The sequence below is a fragment of the Pleurodeles waltl genome, chromosome 8 (genome assembly GCF_031143425.1).
Source record: "Pleurodeles waltl isolate 20211129_DDA chromosome 8, aPleWal1.hap1.20221129, whole genome shotgun sequence".
In the NCBI taxonomy this organism is placed as follows: Eukaryota; Metazoa; Chordata; class Amphibia; order Caudata; family Salamandridae; genus Pleurodeles; species Pleurodeles waltl.
Genome location: NC_090447.1, coordinates 720,330,418 through 720,352,301, shown reverse-complemented (window position 1 = coordinate 720,352,301; position 21,884 = coordinate 720,330,418). Strand labels below are relative to the sequence as shown.

Below are 21,884 nucleotides of genomic sequence, written 5' to 3'. Positions count from 1 at the left end.
GTCCTACAGAAAAAGGAGTTTTACATCCTCAGGGGCTACAGAATTCCATTGCACGAGGACTTCTGGGAACAAGAGGGCTAGGATTTATGCCCTACCCTAACTCCTGACCCTCAAGCTGAGGAGGAAGAACACTTTGAAGAAGAGGAACAGATCATGGCAAGCTTTCAAGGCTCAGAAGTGGAATATCAGTGGCAGGAGCTAAAAGCCGACTCCCCAGAGGGAGGGGTAGATGCATATCCCTCGAGGCCTTCACCACCAGATAATATAGGCATGTACAACCAGGTTACCAAACAGGCAGCGGATAGGTTCCAGTACAACTTGAGGAAGGGAAGCCACAATCTTGTTTTCTCCTTGAAGCACTAATTCCAGCACAAGCAAGAAACCAATGCTGCCTAGTGTTTTGGATCAAGGAAGGGAAGCCTTCCAGAGCAGGCCTCTTGCAGGGGAATAACCCCTAGGGCTGAGAAGAAGTATTAAAAACTCCACAAAACTGCCACCTTACATTAAAGGCTCATCACCAGCAGACTCAATAATTGTCTTGATGGCAAGGAAGAGAGCTAACATACCTGGGCTCACCACCTGAAAAGGAAAGCTAAAAGATGGAAATCATGGGGCGCAAGTGTAACATAGTGCGGCCAACCAATGGTGGATTGCCAACTCAAATGCACTATTGAACCATCATGGATGTCCACTCTGGGATAAAATTGGAGTGCTTATTAAAAAAAAAAAAAAAAAAATACTCCCATAAGATTTTAAGAAAAGAGCAGGACACTTGGTTGGAAGGTGGCAAGAACATTGCAAATGCATGCCTGAAATCAGCTCTTGATGCAGCGGACACATCCAGTCATCAGCTAATGAAGGGGATAACCCTTAGAAGACATACATGGTTACGAATTTCAGGTTTCAAGCCAGAGGTTCAGGCCAACGTCCTCAATAGTCTTCTTAATGAGGAATAACTTTCCTTAGAGGGGGTATACACAGAGAATCCGCACCTCTTCGCAGACCTGTTAGAAGAGGGTTCTCGGATGGGTAGCATGCACCATGGTTTCCGGGGAAACACTCAGACTTCAAGTTCCCAACAAGGTTGGCCCAGCAACAGGGCAGACTGTCCCAGAAGTGACTCAACAAACCCAGAAAGCCTCCAACACAGTAGACTTTCACAAAAGATGCAAAGTACACCTCCAACAGGTAATAAAAATTGTATTCACCTTGGAATTCTCAATAAATATAGAAAAATCGTCCCCAAATCCAGAACAAGAACAGTTGTTTCTGGGAACAAGAAGAAACTCAGTACAGGGAAGAGTATTTCCCAACAAGAAGTGAACACTATCGTAGATAGCGGAGACTCAGTACCAGAAGGGACAAGTTCTGACAATGAGGAAACTACTGGGAAAGATAGCATCATGCATTCCATTAATACCATATGTAAGACCACACATAAGACCGCTACTGGAACGGCTGCAAGCACACTGGTCTCAAGGAACAGGGAGTTGGGAGGATTTAGTGGTTGTCACGCAGAGAGTTCAAACAGAGATAGCGTGGTGGAACAGAGCAAATATAACACAAGAAATGAAATTTCATCACCCAACTCATTCAAAAACAATAACAACAGATGCCTCACATATGGGCTAGGAAGGTGACATGAATTCACACAAAGGAATTTGGAAGTAGGAGGAAGCAGTGCAACACGTTAACATGCTAGAATTGAGAACAGTGTTACTAGCCTGTAAAGCATTTCAGAAGCATCTATTAGGGCAATTAGTGTTAATCCAAACCGACAAAAGAACAACTATGGTTTACATCAACAAGCTAGGGGGAACTCAATCCCCACAGCTATCAAGACTAGCTCAGGAGGTATAGTACTGAGCCATACAGAGAAGACGCCATTAATAGCAATACACCTGCCAGGGAAAGACAATATGGACGCAGTCAAACTCAGCTGACAAACATCTTATTTGCTGGAGTTGAACCAGAAGGTGCTCAAAAGAACCCCAAATCGACCTGTTTGCAACACCAGAGAACACAAAATAACAAAACTTTGCATCCAGACAACATCACCAGTCTCTGGGGAATGCCCTGCTGATAAGCTGGTCAGGGAAATTTGCTTACGCTCTTCCTCCAATACCACTTCTACACAAGGTAATCCACAAATGCAAGAGAAGCAAAATGACGCTAATCTTGATTGCACCACAGTGGGCAAGACAAAAATGTTTTTCGGAACGCATCTAACAAATAGTAATGTAACTTACTGTTCTTTGCGAGTACAACTAGCAGCAATAGTGGTTTACACAAGAGGTAACTTAAAAAGAAGTCTCTTTACAGCGCTGGTAATAAAGAGGTTTTTGGAAGGAGCAAAAAGAATCGCACCCCCAAGAAAGATACCGTCACCTACATGGGCTCTTAAACTGGTATTAACACAATTAATGAAGCCACCCTTTGAACCTCTGCATAAGGCTTCACATGAAATGTTCACTTTAAAAAGCGCCTTTTTAGTGGTCATAATGTCACTGCGTAGAGTGAGTGAAATACAGGACCTCACAACCCAAGAGCCATAAATGCAAATACATAAGGAAAAAATTGTTGTGAGGACAGATTTACAATTCCTACCAAAAGTAGTGTCTCAGTTGCACTTAAACCAAAGTATTCAAAAAGCAAGTTTCTTTCAAAACCCAGAGGATCAAGCAGAGAAAGCTTGAAATACTTTGGATGCAAGAAGAGCAATAATGTATTATATAGAAATAACAAAGCTATACAGGAAATCAAAACAACTATTTGTCTCCTTCGAACACAGTTTCTAAGGGTACAGTGGCTAGATTGATTTTGGAGTCAATCCAAACATGTCACACGCATGTGGGAAGAAGATTGAGAGTAAAACCTAAAGCACACTCAACAAAGAAGAAAGGGGCAACTATTGCCTTCCTTTCAAACACACCATTACAAAAAAATTTGCAAGGCAGGTACACGGTCCTCCACGCACATATTTACAAAGCATTATTGTATACACATCCAAATGAACAAGGAAGCACAGGTGGGTTAGAATATTCCAGAACATTTATTTGCAAATTCAAGTCCTTCTTCACATCCTCCACAAAAGGAACATACCGCTAATCTATGTACACCATGTGAATCCAGAAAGGATTCACGCTCCAAAACATAGTTTCTTACCTGTAAGTGTAGTTCTGCACCTTGAACAGTTTTCCCGATTCGCAAGCGACACTTCCGCCTCCTCTAAGAAGTTGGAAGGAAAAAAAAAAAAAGAATCTGAAGATGGCGAACAAAGGTGAAGGAGCTTCCAGAGGAAACACGTCGTCGTCACTGGGGACACCAAAAGGTGGAGGTAGCGTTGACACCCATTAATAAAAAACAAGAAAGAGAAAAAGGACTTTGTAAACTAAAAACAAAGGAAGGCCTAGAAAATAGTGGAGAAATCTGGACCCAACCACTAGATGGTGGAATACTGCGTACCATGTCAATTTATAAAAGGGGACCTGCATTATTAAGGTGTTCAGCCACATAGGCTTTTTTTTTTACCTTCTTATCCACACTGCACAGGATTAGATACTATATAGCATGGCTAAGAACCACTGGCAAAACCAATAGGTCCAAAAGGCAGTAGATTTGCCAGTGCTTGTTTGGCATTATTGGCAGTTCAGGTTAAGCCATCCTAACTTTATATATATAGATATAAATATATTGCCTACTGACGGTTACCATAGAAAAATCGCTTTTTGACTTGCCTATATCCCTGGCACTGTTTGACGAATCTTCACGAAATTTTCCCCAAAAGTGCCATGTAGAGTCTTGTTGCGCATGGAATGTTTCGGGATGAGCCGTCAAGCATGGGCCAAGAGAAAGGGGGGTTAAAATAAAGTGAGTTTCCCATGTTAATTCCCATAGGCACTTTGGACACATCTGCAGCCCGAGCTGCTGGATGAAATTACACCAAATTTGGCAAAAAGGTAGCTTTTGGTCCGCAGGTCATGTTTTTTTTAAGTTGGTGTAACCTGTTCAGTAGTTTTCTAGATATTGAAGGGAAAAGAAAATAGTATATCTAGGACCACGGATCCAGGGAGATCTCCTGCTGAGATCTGATTGGCTGCCATCCCTTCATACAGGAAGTATTGGCAGCCATGTTGGGACTCTGTTTCAGGCGAGTCTAAAAAATAAAAAACAAAGAAATAAAATGGGGCAGGGTATGTATATCCTAATATTGTAGCATTGGTTCAGGAGTCCCCCCTGAGACTCTCCAGGGCTTAAAAGTATTTATATTTTTTAATAACAATATTGTCAAAATATGCGGCTGGATCCATGGATTTCACCGAGATGGGAAAAAAAAAAAAAACGGTCTCCCGGGTTTCTCAGTTATTTTTCCCCCGGGTGCACCGGGTCCCGAGGACATTTCAATTTATAAAGGAGGGGGGAGCATGTGTTTCCCCCCCCCCCCCTTAGGACGTAAGACGTAATAAAGCCTTGGGGACCACCATCTTCCAGGGGAGAATTGAGTATATTTGTGGGGGCGCCAGGCAGGGAGCAGAGTTTTTGTCTCTACCACTGCCCTATTGCTCCTGCAGGGAGGGAGCTGCATTTTGATATCAATGTAATATGTGCAGTAAACCTCTTGAGGAAAAAAACTGTACATGGCGAGGGTGCCAGTTACAGTTACTTGAAATAACTCAAACTATAACAGCGAAATTCCTGTGATTTTGTACATTTATAATGTGAGTCTAACTATAACGTCTCTGTAACCTTTGTTTTATCAGTGAATATATATATATATATATATATATATATACACACACGTTATAGTTAGGAAATCATATATATATATTTATATATATATATATATATCACTGTAGTTTACGTTGGAGGAGTCAGAGAAAATAGATGCAACGTAAAAAAAAAAATCTTTTGTACTCGAAAAAGTGCTGCACAAGCAAGTATGTTTTTATCTTTTGTTAACTGAAAATGGCATAAAAAAGAACTGGTGTGCTAGGAATCTCGTCTTCCCAGCTTTTAGAAACGGACAGAGTAGTTTTTTTATTTTTTATCACAATTTTTTGCATTTTTAATAAAAATTATATGTATAATTAACTTAATCTTACGGCCTTTCATACAGCCCTCTTTATCCATTGGCCTATTCTGTCATTCACATTTTTCTTTCTCCCATTTCAACCTACAGCATAGGGTAATGGGGTCAGCCCACTTCAACCATTGGCTAACTTTGCGTTGACTGAAGACATTGAGTCCTTTTACAGGGAGCACATCCAGACGCAGAGTAAGTTTCCTTAAGTGCCACAGACTGTTATAGGGGTGTGTTTTTGAAACCAAAAACATATTTTTGCTTTTAGTGAGTTTTATTAGATTAATGGGGGGCCTGGTAGCTTCCTTAACATTAACGTTTTGCAAAACCCATGACAAAACAAGAATTGACAAACTCAGATGCTTGTTTAAGTGGTAAGCAATAGTTCAATTTTTTGTGGCTTCTGCCTACTTCCGATTTAAGTGAAAAAAGTTGTGTGAAATGGCCCGGTAAGGCCAGAAAATTTCTCTAAACTGAACAAAATTCCATAAACAACCAAGGGTCATTTATATAGATTGCTCTGTATTTTCTAAAGAACTAATGTATTCAAAATACTGAAACTAAATAGGAAGAATAGAGGAATAGTTGAGGGTGTTTTCATGAGTAATGCTTTCCACTGAAAGTAATAGAACATTACATCAATCAGAATTTTCCAATTACAGTAATATTTATATTCTTTATCAGTTGTCCAAGGACACAGGATATTCATATCCATTTACTGAGCCACAGCTTACAATGATTTTTCATTGTGTAGCAGTGATGCATCTCTCTATAACGTAATAGGGAAAATCTAATCAAGAAAATATGTGCATTTTTATTGTACCCAGGAGAATGATTTTCAAGATATTTTGTCAAAATGTCGTTTTTGTGCTCAGTGACTTATGACAGCAAAAATACAGAGAACTTTGTTATATAATAACATCCCTACCATTCTGTATTCTCACATTTCCCAGAGTAAAACAGTACTCTAAATGTATGGCTAGGCCTCTAACACTGAGTAGGAAAGGCTCAAAAACATGACCACGTGAAGAAAGGAAATGACATTTAGCTAAGAAACTGTTATGGTGGTGGCTTTCTGTCATTTTTGGGGTTTGATCAGCTGGCATCTAAGCAAACCTACCAACCCCAGACATTTCCGAGAAAGAGACCTGAGGAGTCCATGGTGGTGTAGCTTGCATGGCTCCCATGTTTTCGTTCCCAAATTATCATGCAAGTGTCAGCATTTGAATAAAATCACTGAATTTCCATATTTCTATGAGCAAAAGCTATGAAATCTTCAAGGAACAACAACAATCCTACTACCCAGCATACCCAGAGTCCTTCCGATAATAACGTCACCTCACTTCTGTGAGTATGCTTTTCTGTCTTGTGACACAGGAAAGGCTTTTCACACATCATGGAAACATCATAATGTTTGTTGAGAATTTACATTAGAATTACATTGCCTCAAATTATCTTTATTCAATTAAAATTGTTTCTAAAAAATTAAATAAAAGAACACAATATAGTTCAGTAATTCTATCACAAAAGTTTCAAATCTTTATAACATACATAAAAACTTGAACAAGTTACTTACCTTTGGTATCACCTTATCTGGTAGAGACTCTATCTAGCTACAGATTCCTTACCCCCATGCTGGATCAGGAAATGTTTTGTTAGTAGTGCTCATATGCACCGGTAAGTGGCGACATCGGCATCATCCATGCTGGAAGTGATGTGTATATAGTGCCTGTCAAGGTGACACCCCATCACACTTTTTTCAACTTTCCACGTCAAGAGTGCGGAGCCACGAAGAACACTGACCACTGAGGCATCAAACCAGGAAGTGAAGCAGCCCCTCACTCTGAAATCCGTTTACAGTGTGGGGAGGATGGGTGGGTTGGTAAGGAGTATGCGGCTAGATAGTCTTTATCACGTAAGGCATTACCAAAGTAAGTAACTTGATTATCTGATACAGACATTTAACTGCAGATTACTTACCTTTGAATACATAACCCAAGCAGTACCTCCCTGGAGATGGGTCTGCCACACAGATTAAACTAAGAAGTCCTCATGACCGAACTCACAAAGTGTCCATCTCGCCAGACCCGACTGTCCTGGCAATAGTGTTTTGTAACAGTGTGCAGAGAAGCCCACGTTGCTGCCTGACTGATATCCAGTACAGTCACCCCGCGAGCTAATGCAGTGGTTGCAGCTTTCACTCTAGTGTAATGAGCTCATAAACTTTCAGGAGATTTCTTTTTGATCAACACGTAGCAGATTTTGATAAGGAGCACTGTCTATCAGGGGATGGTCCTTTCTGTACAACCTTTCCTTTTTTGGCTCCAGCTTACCTTATAAAGAGTTGATCACCCACCCAGAACGCATTTATGCAGTCAAGGTAGAATGACAACGCTCTATTTGCGGCCCATCCGATAGGTGGAGTCTCCCCTCTTCTTTAGAGGGTTGAGGCGGAGCATAAGGTGTTGGCAGGGTGAAAGACTGGCCTGAATAAATATGTGTTAGGTAGGAAGGGTGTTCTATACTGGAGAACCATTTTGTAAGGATAGATGATAAAGTACGGAGCCTGGGATGACAGAGCCTGTAGAGCATACAGCTCAATGTACCTACGGGCAGATGTTATTGCCACTAGAAAGGCCTTTTTTTTTTTTTTTTGTACGGAGTCTGATAGGATAGTTCTGTAACAGCTAGAAAGGAGTGAACATCTAAAATGTGAGGGCTAAATTATGGTTCCACTGTGACATAATAATGGGTGCCGATGGAAACGTGTATTGGAGACCTTTCAAAAAGCTTTGTACAGTAGAGGACTTGAACAGAGATGGCTGTTCTGGCAACCGTAGAACTGCTGAGATGGCAAAAACATAGCCTTTCAAGGTGCCCAAAGCAGAGCCCTACTAGTCCTACGTTAGAATAAACAATAGAACCTGGGAAAGGGGTGCAGAAAGAGGGGCAGCTTATCTGCCTGTATCACACTACGAAAAAGCTCCGAAGACAATCGTGTATGGTTTTGGTGGAGGGACACTTGGCTGCCAAAATAACGTTACAGACTTTGGACAAAAGATGGAAAGATCTCAACTGTCACCGCTCAAACTCCATGCATGAAAGCAAAGCTTTTCAGGTTTGGGTAGAGAACCCTGCCCTATTGCTGCAGACTGATCATCTCAAAGAGGCAGCTAGATCAGAGGACCCGTATTCATGATCAATAGCTTGGGGGACCATGCTCTTTGTGCCCAGTCTGAAGTCACAAGAATGACTTGAGCCTAGTTTTTCCTGCTCTTGTTGAGAACTTGGGGCAAAAGTGGTATTGACAGAAAGGCATACAGGAGGCCTGAGCTCCACTTGAGACCAAAAGAGTCTCCGAGCGAGAGCTGCCTTGGAAACTCCAGCGTGCAAAACTGCTGGCATTGTACGTTCTCGTCAGAGGATAACGATCCAACCAAGGCTCTCCCTATTCCTGGAAGACACGTTGCACCACATCCGGATGGAGATGTCATTCTCAACCCGCTAGACATCAGTGGCTGTGTTAGTCCACCCTGGTGTTCAGAGAGCCCGATAGGTGTTGAACCACCAGAGTTATGCCCTGACTTAACAGCCAAGTCCAGAAGCACAGAGCCTCTTGACAAAGGGTCCACAACCCCACCCTGCCCTGTTTGTTGAAATCCACATGACGGTGGTGTTGTCCGTGAACACCTGAGCCAACCTTCCCCCTGATTGAAGGAAGAAAGGCCTTCAATGTCGCCCGATCTCTCAGACATGTTGAGATGGAGTCTGGATTCTGCCAGAGGCCACAGTCCTCTGATCTTTCCCCTCTCCCAGATGGCTGCCCCAGCCCAAAAGTGATGCATCTGTCACCACAGTCAACTTTTGGTTGGGGAAGGAAGAGGGGGTCTGCCACTGACCCATTCTCAGTTTGTTAGCCGCTACTGCAGGTCTTTTGTAGTTCTCTCCGAGATCTGGACCATGTCAGAGAAATTCCCCTAATTCTGTGCCTAGTGGAACTTCATGTCCCACTGCAAATCCCTCATATGCCAACTGGCATGTGTTACCAGAAGAATGTAAAAGGCCATGACACCTAACAGCCTCAGAGTCAGTCTCATCGAAATCCAGGATAGAGGCCTAAAACATTGGTGGTATAGACTGAATATCCTGGACTCACTGCTTGGGAGGATAGGCCCAAATCTGCACTCTGTCCGGAACACCTCAGATGAAAGGGAGCGCCGGGAATGAGTCAGCTGTGACTTCAGCATGTGATACCACAGTCTCTATTACCACCGGTAGTATTTATGTTGTGTTTTTCGTACACTGGAGTACTGTACCAACTTTGACTATCCTCTCCCTCATCTTGGTGGTCGTCCCTGTCCTATTCCTAAACAAGTCGTACTAGGTTGTTGACTAGATAGTGACTAGACCTGGTTATAGAACCCCCACTACTATGAATAATTTACAAAAATAACCCATTTTCAAACTCTCCCCTCCTCATCTTTCATCAGTTGAAATCTCACCATTGAGGAAGGGCCTTTTGTTTGTTCCCACAATTCACCCCAACTTTCTTGATCTCCACACTAAGGTCTTACATTTTTTTTTAAGAAATCCGTCTCCATGCCTTCTTTTTAGAGAACACCAGTACTCCATTTACTGCCAATGCAAGATTTTGCCTTCAATCTACGTTCTCTCCACCACTGAACTGTTTTACCCTGAGAGACATAGTTTCAAGAAACTGATTCTCAATGAACTCTCTAGTCTTGGACACAATTGTAACTTTATCCCATATAATTTGCCTGTAAAAGAAAAACATACACTGAACGAATTACAACTCAGTCAACCACTATATATAAAATCAGCTGATATGGTTGGGGTATTGTGGTCAATGATCTTGATCTCTATAAAGCAAAGATTGCCAGACAGCTTGCCAACACAGGTCCCTACTTGAGACTTGGTTCTGCTCCCACTTAAGAAATCCAAAATTTGATTCTGGATCTTACTGAGAAAGGTAAAACAGAAGGTTCCTTTACTCAAAATGAGTTCCTATATCTTAACACTAAATTCCCTAAAACACCTGTCGTTTACACTTCACAAAAAAATACATAAGAACATTGAAACACCACCAGGATGCACAATTGTTTTGGGCTGTGGCTCAGCGATTGAACCACTGGCCCCTATATAGATTTCTTTATTTAAGTATTTTGTACTTGAAATGCGATGTTAAGTGAAGGATACCATGGATATGACATTTGCCCTTTGACTCTGACACAAGTACTCTCTGTACTTTGTACACTGAGACCCTCCCTGTACACCAATATTCCTCAGGAAGAGGGGGGTGGAGGTTAATGTCATTGAGAATATTCTTGATCCCAGGACCCATCCCACTCGGTCCCTACTTCCTTCATTATACGACTTCTTGAACTGTGCCTCACCTGGAATTTCTTCTACTCTGATTGCCACTTTTTTCATTCATATTATTATTATTTGGAAAAGATACATTGATGTCTCAAATTTACACTTGCACACAGTAAATCTGAGATTGTATTTTTGGATCTCTTAATAAAAACTTCTGATGGTGAGCTATTTACACAATATATCAAAGACCTACTGAGAGAAATACCCTGCTATTGGATACAAATAACCATCCCAGTGCACTTAAGAACTCCTTATTGTTTTTGCCACTCCACGCACATCGCCAGCCAACTGCCACCCCACGCACACTGCCAGCCAATCGCCACTCAATGCACAACGCCATCACTTTTTTGTTTTTAAACAAAGAAACCACTAACTAATTATAAATAAGTACAAAACTACAAACACAAAAACTCTAACTGAATACATGACTCTAATGCCAACAGTGAAACTGAACGTATGAAAATATAGAACGGCAGTCTACGCTCATGGTAGTTCCCAGTAATTCTTCTGTGCGTGGTAACTCCTGAAACAGCCTGCCACATACAGCCCAGGCTTTGAAGCACAGTCTGGGCTGTACATCCGGCTTTCCCTCCGGATACCTCTTTGGGCACAGACTGTACATTTCTTAGCAGGAAAGTCTTTTTTGGGGAGTTGGAGGACCTGATCAGGAAAGTGGCGATCTTTCAATCTAGCCACATCCTCCACATCTGCTACTCTAGGAACTCTTGCATGATCCACCATAACAAGGCTTTCTATCACTGAGTCCTGAAATTTAAGAAATGTCATCCTTTACTCAGGGGAACAATTCTTAAACACAATAAAAGCATTAAAAGTCGCTAGATTGAACCAATGAATAGCCAACTTTTTATACCACACGTAAGACTTACGAACAGCAATGTAGGGTTCCTACCTCTGATCTACTTTGTCAACACCACCCATGTGTTTATTGTAATCTAAAAGGCACACAGGTTTGTGCACTTCAGCAACTTGACCCCAAACAGCCACAGGTGGAGTGCTGTCATCATGGATGGTAGTTAGCATGTACACATCCCTCCTTTCTACAAATTTCAGAGCTAGCAGCTCATCATTCCGCAAGGCACTGCACTGTCACCTCTCAAGTTTTTTACGGGCAAGCTCCCTTGGATAGCCTTTCCGGTTGGAGAGGATTGTGCCACAAGCAACATTGTCCACTCTGAACAACTCCTTGAACAACTGAAATCCAGTGTAGAGGTTATCTACAAACAAATGGAGACCTTTGTTAAACAGTTGTCTACCAAGTTCCCACACAGTTTTCTCACTAACTCCAAAAGTGGGCAGACAACCAGGGGGGGTCAATATTGGAATCCCTACCAATGTATACCCAGAAATTATGAACATATCCTGTACTACTTTCAGAGAACATATACAATTTAATTCCATACCGTGCCCTCTTGCTAGGAATGTACTGCCTAAAAACCAAACAACCCTTGAACAGGACCAAAGACGCTTTAACACTTATTTCTTTCTTTGCCTGGCACATAGACCTCTGAAAACCGATCTACAAAATGATCAAGGACAGGCCTAATCTTAAAAAGACTGTCACAATCTGGGTGATCTTGTAGCAAGGCTAAGGTATTGGCAACAAAATGCAGCATCCGAAGAAGAAGCAAATACTGATTATGAGTCATTGTTGCAGGAAATATAGCTGTTGCCATCAAGGGACTAGTATATCAATAAGAAGCCAGTGACGGCGTCCTTATCAACCCCATCAAAAAAGTCAAAACCCAAGAACTTTTTCATCTCTTCCAATTTTGTGGGAATCCAATGGGTAGCACTAGACTGAGGCCTAAGTCTGGCAGCGTTGTCCCTGAAATACTGCTCTGCATACAATTTAGTCTGCTCAACAATCTCTTCCAAAAATACATTGTCCATAAACAACTCAAAAAAATTATCAGACAAAAAGATTTCTGCATTTACTCTACACCCTGGGAGACTAGTAAAGGCAGGCAACTGTGGCCTCTCCACATGTTTGGGGCAACCCAGGTGTCAGGTCTTCCAATGGGAAACCTTTCAGCCGCTGGCTGCTGCATCATTGGCACATCGATGTCCTCCTCTAAAACAGGCCCTTCATCTGCACTGAGAGTGTCTTCCTCATCAGAAGACTCCTCTTGGACAGAACTCTCACTACCAGAATCTCTCTCTTCCTCCTCTGCCTCAGATGCAGAGTCAGTCTCATAATCGTGGTCAGAAGACAACTCCAAAAGCATGCCAACAACCTGCTGAGCGGTCACTCTGCTGCTAGCCATGATCCTTTCTAAAAAGTGTAAAGTGACAAATGCGACAACAACAACCAGCACTGTCTAAAATAAGTAATAAACAACGTGTGGCTTTATCACAAAGAGTTATGTACGCAAAAACTATACCACTCACTTGCCTGAAAAAGCTAGACTCACCAGCAACTAATCTGCACAGACACAGCAATCCCCAATGATATCCCACTAAAAAGAAAAAAGAAAAGCATATTAGACATAAGATAACACAAATATCATTGTGCACAAATCTAAAGACAATTTCACACACAATCCTGCATTTAGTACACCACCTACAAACATGGCATTCATGCATGGCAACAATACTCCTTTGGAGTAAATTTACTTACCTAAAACATTCAACTACGCAAACCGCAGGTCAACCACTGCCAAAATGAGCCACCGCAAAAGAAGCAAAAGCTTTGAACTAGAACAAAAAATAGAAATAAACTGTTATAATCACAAATGTAAATACTTTGCCAGTTGAGAAACACCCCTCCACCAGACATTTAGAAATTTTCCCTGCTGTCTAGGGGTCTCCGGGGCAGATGGGCCTCCCAGTACTGTGCTGAATTCTTTGCCCAAGGGGCCACCCCCCAACACAAATCACACACTTGAAGAAAATCCCTGGTACCTAGTGGATTCTGCCCCCGTTGGGGACAGATGGGCCAAACAAAAAGGCCGATCTGCCCACAAGTGTTTTTCCCCCTTTGGGGGGGCAACCCTTGCCCAGGGGGCCGCCCCCCTTCCCCACACAAGAGACAAACAGCAGAACATCCCTGGTGCCATCGTCACTTCTACCCCCACTGGGGGCAGATTGGCTTACAAAAATGAGCCAATCTGCCCCCAAACGGGGGCATAAACGGCGTAAAATATGATGCCCCCTTGTGGCAACGGCCCTCCCCCACCCCTCTGGAGGCAAATGGGCCAAAAAAAAGACTGATCTGCCCCCAAGGGGGCAGAACTGTCCAAAAGTGTTTCTTCCCATTTGGGGGGGGGGGGGGGGGCAGAAATGGCATAAAAGATTATCCCCCCTTTGCCCTGATGCCTCTTTTGAAGAAATGTTGCGCACCCCCCCACGCTGACGTCATTAGATGGGGGTGGGGGAGGGGAAGCGATTCCCCTTCTAGCACTGCTTAAGGGGGGTGGGAGGGAGGCCCTCGGGGAAGAGCCAGTGCTTCCCCCAAGAGCCGGGTGCAGGATTTAACGGTTACATCCTGGGCACCCGAGCGGTGCTACCCAGGACATAACCGTTACGTCCCAGTCATCCGAGGGGTTAAACATTGCTAATTTAATAGAATGTTTGTGAAAAATTGGGAAGGGGCCCGATGATTTTTACTTTATTGGAGGGAGCGTGACATGAAAAAGTTTGAGAAACACTGCATTAGACAGTGTTTGCTCTTCTGCTCTGAATACCCTGATACACTATGATTACTATGCATTACCTAGATAGTAGGCAAAGTGTGAGATGACTGTCATTTCTTTAAATTATTGATGCTTGTTTTCTATCGCCCATGGGTATATATGGTGCTGTGTCTTTATATACTATGCCTTTGTGACCAACTTTAGTATCAATATGGCTGCCATTCTTTTCCCTTATTGGTTCAGCCCAGTCTTTGTTCTTGTTGAACTTGCTCCAGGGTTAAATAGATTTCAAAATGAATCTGTTATTAATTATATTACAGATTCCTTGCTAACCATTATCAAATGCTGTGCTAATTTTGTTAAGTTTATGCCATTTTTTATATTGTTTTTTGATGGTCAGTCTTGGATATTTCACTCTTTCTGTTCTCTCTCCATGCTGGTAATTAATTAAATGCATTGGTGTCCTCTGTAAGCCAACATTCGAAGTAAAACTCTTTTCAAAGATGTCTGCTACTTGTGGTACCTTCACAGGCATGTGCACGCCACTATTTATCTCTAGTGGTAAGACTCACTTTGTCTCCAATATTGCTCCAGATCACAGACTCAACATTCTGTGTAAATTGGACGGCTACAATTGAATTAGCAATTATTCAGGTAAGCCGCCTCTTGTAGGTACTACTTAAGCCCCTACAAGATACAATATGATATAACAACTCTTCTGTTTTGTTCTCAGGCCGCATAACTTTACCCCTAATTGTTTGTATGGTCTAATGGTATTGATATCCACCTGTGCCCCAGGCGCACATACTTGACTTTTATATGTTTAGATTAGTTATATCATTTAGACTTCAACTAGGTTTATAGGCTACTGTGTGTTATCTTCCTTCCCTTTTTTCTACTTTTAGCAGTATTGGATTTGTGGAGCTCTTTTGATTTTATTGTGCCTTGATGATTTCCGTGCATGGATTATTTACTTAAGGACCAAATGGTGGTGCCTTCAGGGTTAGTTCAAATGGTTTTTCTGTTTTTTTTCTGTCTGATTTTACACCAATTGGTATTGCATTGTGAGCACCATTTTGCATGCCTTCGTAGATAAGTGCATTCCCGGAATTGCTGAGAGAAAACCTTGTAGTCAACACACAGGCTTTAACATTGTGTATGGTTTTCACGCACCTTCACAGAGCCTTTGTCATTGTTGTGATTTGCATGTATGCACTTGAACACCGCTTCCATGGTGTGACAATAATTATATATATTGCTTGTGGCTGAAAACATGGAATCTAATATAACTTTCCCTTTTCTTTCTTCCCTACCTATTTTTCTCCTTTCCTTCCTAGAGTAGACAATTGTTTACATATGTAATAGCCTCTAATTGTTTATCTCAGGCATAATTCTTGTGACCTGATGATGATCCCAATAATTTGGTTAAGGGATCGAAACGTCGTTGACTTCAGTAACTTGACTCAGTTATCTTTATTGTTTATTTGTGCATTGGTACTTATTGTTTGGGACTTCAGTATTGTATTTCATTTATGTCACAGAAGTAATGTCTGAATGCTTAATTTTTTTTCTTTTACTTTTGATGTTGGTTCTCGCACTATAATGTTCCTTACTCTGGTTTAATAAATATATAATATTGACCATTGGGAACCCAAACATAGACCTTATTTTGTCTCTGTTTTATTTGCACTTGTATGTTTCTTCACTTTAGAACCTTTGTTTATTTAGAAATAACTATGCCCCTGGTCCCTTAGTACCTGTGGGTCTCCCTTGTTCATTATAAAGATACTACTTTAGATGCAGGCATCGTCTCTATAGCTTCCTTGGAAACGTAAACTAATACTTCCAGATGAAACCAGGAGAGGTTGTCCTCTGTTAGCTTGTCTCAGGCTGGTGGCACAAGTGGAAAGGTTGTCACAAATGAGAGGGAGTAGCCTCTTTGGACTAGCTGCAAAACCCAATGATCAGTTGTTATTGACCTCCAGTCGTGCAGGGGATGGCGTATCCTGGCTCCACTGGATGTCCAGGATGGTTAGAGTGCATATTAAAAGGGTTTGAAGCCTGCAGCTGCTGGGAAGAAGGAGTGGGTGGGTGGACTGGCTCCACCTCTGGCTTGTATGTCCCATGTGCCCTGTGCGAATCGCATCCTCGAACACAAAAAGATTGTGCAGTTAGTTGGTTAGGGTGTATTGGCATGTAAAGACATAGTCCGAAGCATGGCCACAAAAGGGGCAGAAGGCAGGCAGGGGTTGGCATTTGGCCATGGAAAGGCCCAAGGACCTGGCTGTAGCTCTGCTGTCCTTAAAGCGCTCAAGGATAGAGTCTGTCTTCTCTCCATAAACCAAGAGCCATCAAAGGGCATGTACATGAACAATGGTTGAACCTCCATCTAAAAGTCAGTAGTTCTGAGCCAGGTGTGGTACCTAAGGGCCACAGACGATGAAATTGCTCTGCCCATTGATTTTCATTTCCAGACCATATCTTATGGTCAACTTGGCTGCGTCCCTCCCATCAGCAGTTACTTGAGATAGTATGGCTCCGGCCTCCACAAGACCATGGGCAGCACTTGTGCAACAGAGTCCCAGAAGGGGTGTGAATATCTGCCCAAGAGCCACACGGTGATCACAGACTGCAATGCCAGTCTGTCAATAGAAAACATCTTCTTCCTGAAGGTATGCAGTCTTTTGGATTCCCTGTCTGGTGGAGTGGTAGGGAATGCATCCAGGTTAACTTTGGAGGTGAGGCCTGGACCACCAACCACTTGTGTGGGGTGTTGGGTAAGGAAATTGGGGTTCCCTGGGTCGGAGCAATGATCACCGACAATTGTCCTATTCACAGGAGCCCCTCTGCAGCATCTGGATTGGCCTTCCATTAGGACATCAGTGAGGGTTTCATTGAATGGGAGTAACAGTTGGTGGTGGGAACTCCTGGTTGAAGAACCTCTGTCAAGACGTTTGTCTTGACTGCTACGGAGGGTAGGGTAAGTAGTAGGACCTCAGCTGCCCTCTGCACCACCATTGTGAATGATGCACCCTCCTCCCTAACCACAGTAGGGGAGAGACCAGGCCAGTGTCTAAGAGGTGTCTGGATCACTGGCATCAGCCAGATACTTGTACTTGTCCTCAGGATCTGCTAAGTGATACCTGTAAGGGATCACCGACCCCCCCCATTAGTCTCATAATCCATGCCTGTCCTAGGAATAAGGCAGTGGCTCAGGCATCAGACGACACTCATATGACTTCATGTCAGAGTCGGGAATGACAATGAAGATGACGCCACTGGGGCGTTGGCACTGGATCCTGTGCCGGAGAAGGTCTGGTAGCTTGGACGTTGCTGCTCCGGATCAGCCCACAGATTAAAGGAGCCTGACTAGTGCCAGGGCCGAACTCGCCTTCAGAAGACCTGTAGCCCCTCCCATTGGTAATTAGCTCTATACTCTCCAAGGATTGTAATTTATTGTAGTGGTTTACTGTATTTCTCTGAACCCCTTGCCCCCCATAATCAGTACTCCACTTTAAGATGATTTTGGCTAAGCATTGTCTCTTCCTTTGGTCAAAAGTATTTCGAGCTCTTCCTTCTCCTGTGATCTAATGGAAATCATGTTAACCCATGTGAGAAATGTCCTAATTGTGTTTTCTCCACAGTCTTTAGCCTGAGAGACCTGTTAATTGCTTTTGCAAGAAAGTTGGGTATTTTTTCCATTAGACTTCCCTTCCCTTAAGGGCAGTGTCGGACTGGCCTATAAAGCAAGCGGGCAGTACCAGATGGGGTGGTCTGACAGATCAGTTTGGGGGCTTTTTTTTTTTTTAAAGCAGTTGTGGGCCGGTTTTATAGCCATGTAGGCCGATTTTATTGTTTATTTCCCTAATATTACCATTTGTTTTAACTATATAGTTCACTAATGGGGGCCACTTTATTTTGGTGCCTGGGCCTATTTTTTGTCCCACTCCGACCCATCCTAAGAGTACTATAAATGACACTGCAACCATAGTTACTCCATAAGTTTTGGGTTAAAATGATAAAAGTAAGGCATCTCTTACCATGTCAAGTAACGCTGTGCTGTGAAATGTCTCTTCTCCAAGCTTGACAATCAGCAAGCAACAGGAAGTCTTGAAGGTATGATTATGTGGTCTCCGTTTAGCATCTTCTTGATGACTTTTCTCCCCAGTTAGTGAGATCAGACTGGACGGGGACGAATTGCCTACAATGCCCAGGGATCTGTCTTGCCTTTCTAACAGCGAGTAGAACCCACACTCAGGATGCAGGGCCTGCAGAATCATTACTCTATTTATTCATCTCGCACTTTAATGTCTGATGTTACTGAGGGGTAGATTGGTCTCATTTTTTTCCAACATCGCAAAGGGTAATGACTCTTAGTAAACTAAACTGGTGAGATGAGTATAATGTCTCATTCTCACTTGCAATACAAGACTTCCACAGCAGTTCATCTTGTGGCAAACGTAAACTCTTGCCCTGGTGTCCCCCTCCTCTGCAGTTGTTTATTATGTGAACCCAGGAGCCTCTGATGAAAATAGTAACACTCTTGGACTGCGAAAAAAATAATAGAAGGATATACCACTACTTGCCAGAGTTTATTTTTGGGTCGAGCTTGGCAGCCCGCAGCGCTGTCTGCAAGAATGTATTGTATATAGGCTTTTCACAAGGCCCATTCTTGCCATTCATTCCTCGTTGTGCTCATCTTAAATGCTTCACTTTGATTGTTGGATTTTGCTAAATGTCCCTTTTTTTGTGTGCTAAGTTGCTGGCCAGGGGATTTCACTAAGAGAACATTTTTGTTGTCCATCAGACTATGTCACGCTTCCTTCTGTTGCAGCCCGTGATGGCCCCTCTTCCCGTCTGGTACTTGGTTCAACTTTGCTAAAAACGCTCCTCACCAGCCTTTTCATTTATTATTTAGTGTAAATCTGAACACTTAAAGTCGCTATTTTGGTTCGTAATATTTCTACTTTTTCGTGACTTTAGAATGCTTTTTTTGCAGCTGTCTTTGATATCTCTATCTACAGGTCCAATGCCTACGTGCTGAGCGGCATCTCACATCAGTTTTGTTTTTATGTTGTGTGAAGAAGTCGCCAGCGAAGGCATACTCGGGATATTTAACTGTGCTGTTCTATTTACCCTACCTTACAGTTAGAGGTTATTTTTCTATTTATTAGCTGTGCTAGCTGATACTCTACCTCCATGTGTTACAGTGTCTCTGCACTACGCACAGGCATCCCATTGAAGGGGCTTTATCTCACAACATACTAAGGTGAGCAGTGAGCTGGAAACTCTTGTAAACGTCGCACCTCGCTGACGTTTCCATTGTTTTAATTTCCAGTTCGCATGCAGGGTCATTTAGAAGCTAGTTCGCTGTAGTACAGCCGAGGTAATTTGTATCCTAATGGCAGGGGTTGCCTTGGCAATGGTTAGGTGACAGGAAAACTTTTGCAGACGGGGTGTGCAGGCCTCTTATTGCTCACTGGTCCCCACACTGATTGGAAAGGGAGTCCAATGTTCAGGAGGTAGGAAATAATTTCCCAAACTGACCCCAAGCATACAGGGCCTAATGTGGCCCGCCTTGTACTCTGCTGACTCTGGGATGCAACACGCCCACTACTCACCCAAGCAATTTCAGGGACTTTACCTGTAAGCTAATACTGCCAGGTTCTCCCTCAGTAGGCGTCCACCGGAAACCAGACTCTGGGTTTTCTTGATCAATTTTGAGCCATCCAAACTTTGTATCAAATTAGACTCTTTCCTACTCTAAGGGACCGGAAATAGAACTTTCTTTGTTGAAACTCCATTCGCCAATATCCTAAGAAGTGTTTGCCAAAGTCTTCAACAACAGTAGAGTTGGTTATTGCGTGTCTCTCTGTCTTTCTGAAGGAGTCTGTTCCTGTCCCTTTAGGAACAAAATGGTGATTTATTTAGTGCAGTGCTCCTTGACAGTGTACCAATACACCCACGCACCCTACCCCTCCCCCCCCCCACCCCCCCCCCCCCCCCCCTCCCTTGGTAAAACAAACGGTTTTATTAGGAAGGAGGGTTTATTGTCCATTTTATAGGGTTTGTGTCCTACATATTTCCACAATTCATATTTTTCGATTTTCACCACACATTGCACTGGCACAGTTAAAATTGGCCTCACGAATGGTTCTCATGTGGCGGGTTCTATCTTGGAGGGCAGGAGCAGCTAGTGAGAGGGACGGTGGCTGGGGGTTTTGAGGCAGGGAGCTGAAACACTCATCCCTATGACAGAACATCTTAAATGCAGCAACCATCCGCTTCCAGTGTGGCAGAGGGGTTTTCTGCCCCACACCCAGTGCTGGCCAGTGAAGCAAGAGACTCCAGCCTAAGCATTTTCAATGTTTTGAGCCACAAAACAATACACAAAACATACATAAACTAATATTTATCAAACAAATACACAAAATATTTAATCATTTATTTAATTCACAAACACATTTAAATAAATCACAATTTTAATTGGAAAGTTGGACCTTTTCTGAATTCAATAGAGGCCACTAGTCGTCCATACTACATTCGGTTTGATGCACTTGCACTACATCCACTAATCAAAATGAGGGCACAAACGTAATTTTTAATCTCCAGTTTTCAATTCAGTCACATTTAGAGAACATTTTCAAATGTCAGACTTAAAAGTTTATTATACTCTTCATTAATCTGTTAATATTTAATTTTCTAAGTAGTCGCAAGCCCCCCCCAGGTAAACTTCACGGACCCCCAGGAGTACCCAGGCCACAGTTTGGGAACCACTGGTCCAAGGCATTGACTAAGCATAACCTTGAGTTTCAAAAAATATGAATATTGTCCTCGTTATTTGTCATCAGGATGACACCTCATAAGTATTTCATTAGTTTCAGTTGTTTGACGGTCTTTAGTAATTCTTCGGTTGCAATGGGTGTGAATCCGCCCTTGTGTGTTCTGTATTTTAGTGGGTGTTCTGGATTCAAAATAATCCCGTCTGTTTGTGACAGTATTTAGATTTAACCGATGTAATAGTGCTGTTGTGCTCTTTACCACGTTGTATTACTGTGGTTAGCAGCAGTGGTGATTTTGCTTATTTTCACTCATTGTTATTTTTCCTGAGACAACTTGTTCGGTAAATTTATTCAGAAAACCATAGTTGGCTTGATCTGTGTCTGGATTTCTGAATTGCACTGGCCCTAAGGTGTATCCACTCATGTAGTAAGCAAGTTCTCATATTCTTTCGACACCTCATTAATGTTGTGTGAGGCCACGCCAGCCTGTTTAGTCATGGTCTACTGCAGAAAAAGGCGCTATGATGCGGTCAGCATTGGCTGCATCATACCACTTTTTTTTTCCTTTTAGCCATGCTGCTTAGCCACCGTTCTGCTGTCCCGCATGGCAAAATAAAAATAATTAATTGCCAAAGCCAATAGACCTTGCACAGGCGAGACCTATTGGGTTTGCCAATGTTTGTTAAATTTTAGGGGCAATGAGGTCTAGAAGGGAAGAAGGGTAGAGCTTCTTCATCATGTACGTCGATCTTCTCGGTGTTGTGTTCGTGGGTGTGGCTGTGTCTGTGAAAAGGGCCAGGAAGGTGGCCAGGCCAGTCTTTCAATGCAGGTAGTCATCTGACCTGATTAGAGTACTCAAATAGGGAAACCGTGCTTTTTTTTTTCCTGAGATGGAGAGTGGGATGTTGATGGAGGTTGTGCAGTTTCGCTAGGTTTTCTGGAGTGGCTAAATATTAATAATATAATATGTAT

At 42.7% G+C, this 21,884-nt stretch overlaps 1 protein-coding gene across 9 annotated transcripts in view; it reads left to right on the top strand.

Moving 5' to 3' along the window:
* ST3GAL6 (ST3 beta-galactoside alpha-2,3-sialyltransferase 6) overlaps positions 1-21,884 on the top strand; it is a 502,129-nt gene that overhangs the window by 178,423 nt on the left and 301,822 nt on the right. For 3 of the 9 annotated variants that reach the window (XM_069204902.1, XM_069204896.1, XM_069204899.1), the window contains one exon: positions 5,180-5,275. The exons of the other annotated variants lie outside the window; for them this stretch is intronic. The gene's annotated coding sequence lies outside the window, so the exon portion shown is untranslated. The remainder of the gene's footprint in view (positions 1-5,179; positions 5,276-21,884) is intronic. 9 annotated transcript variants of the gene reach the window in all.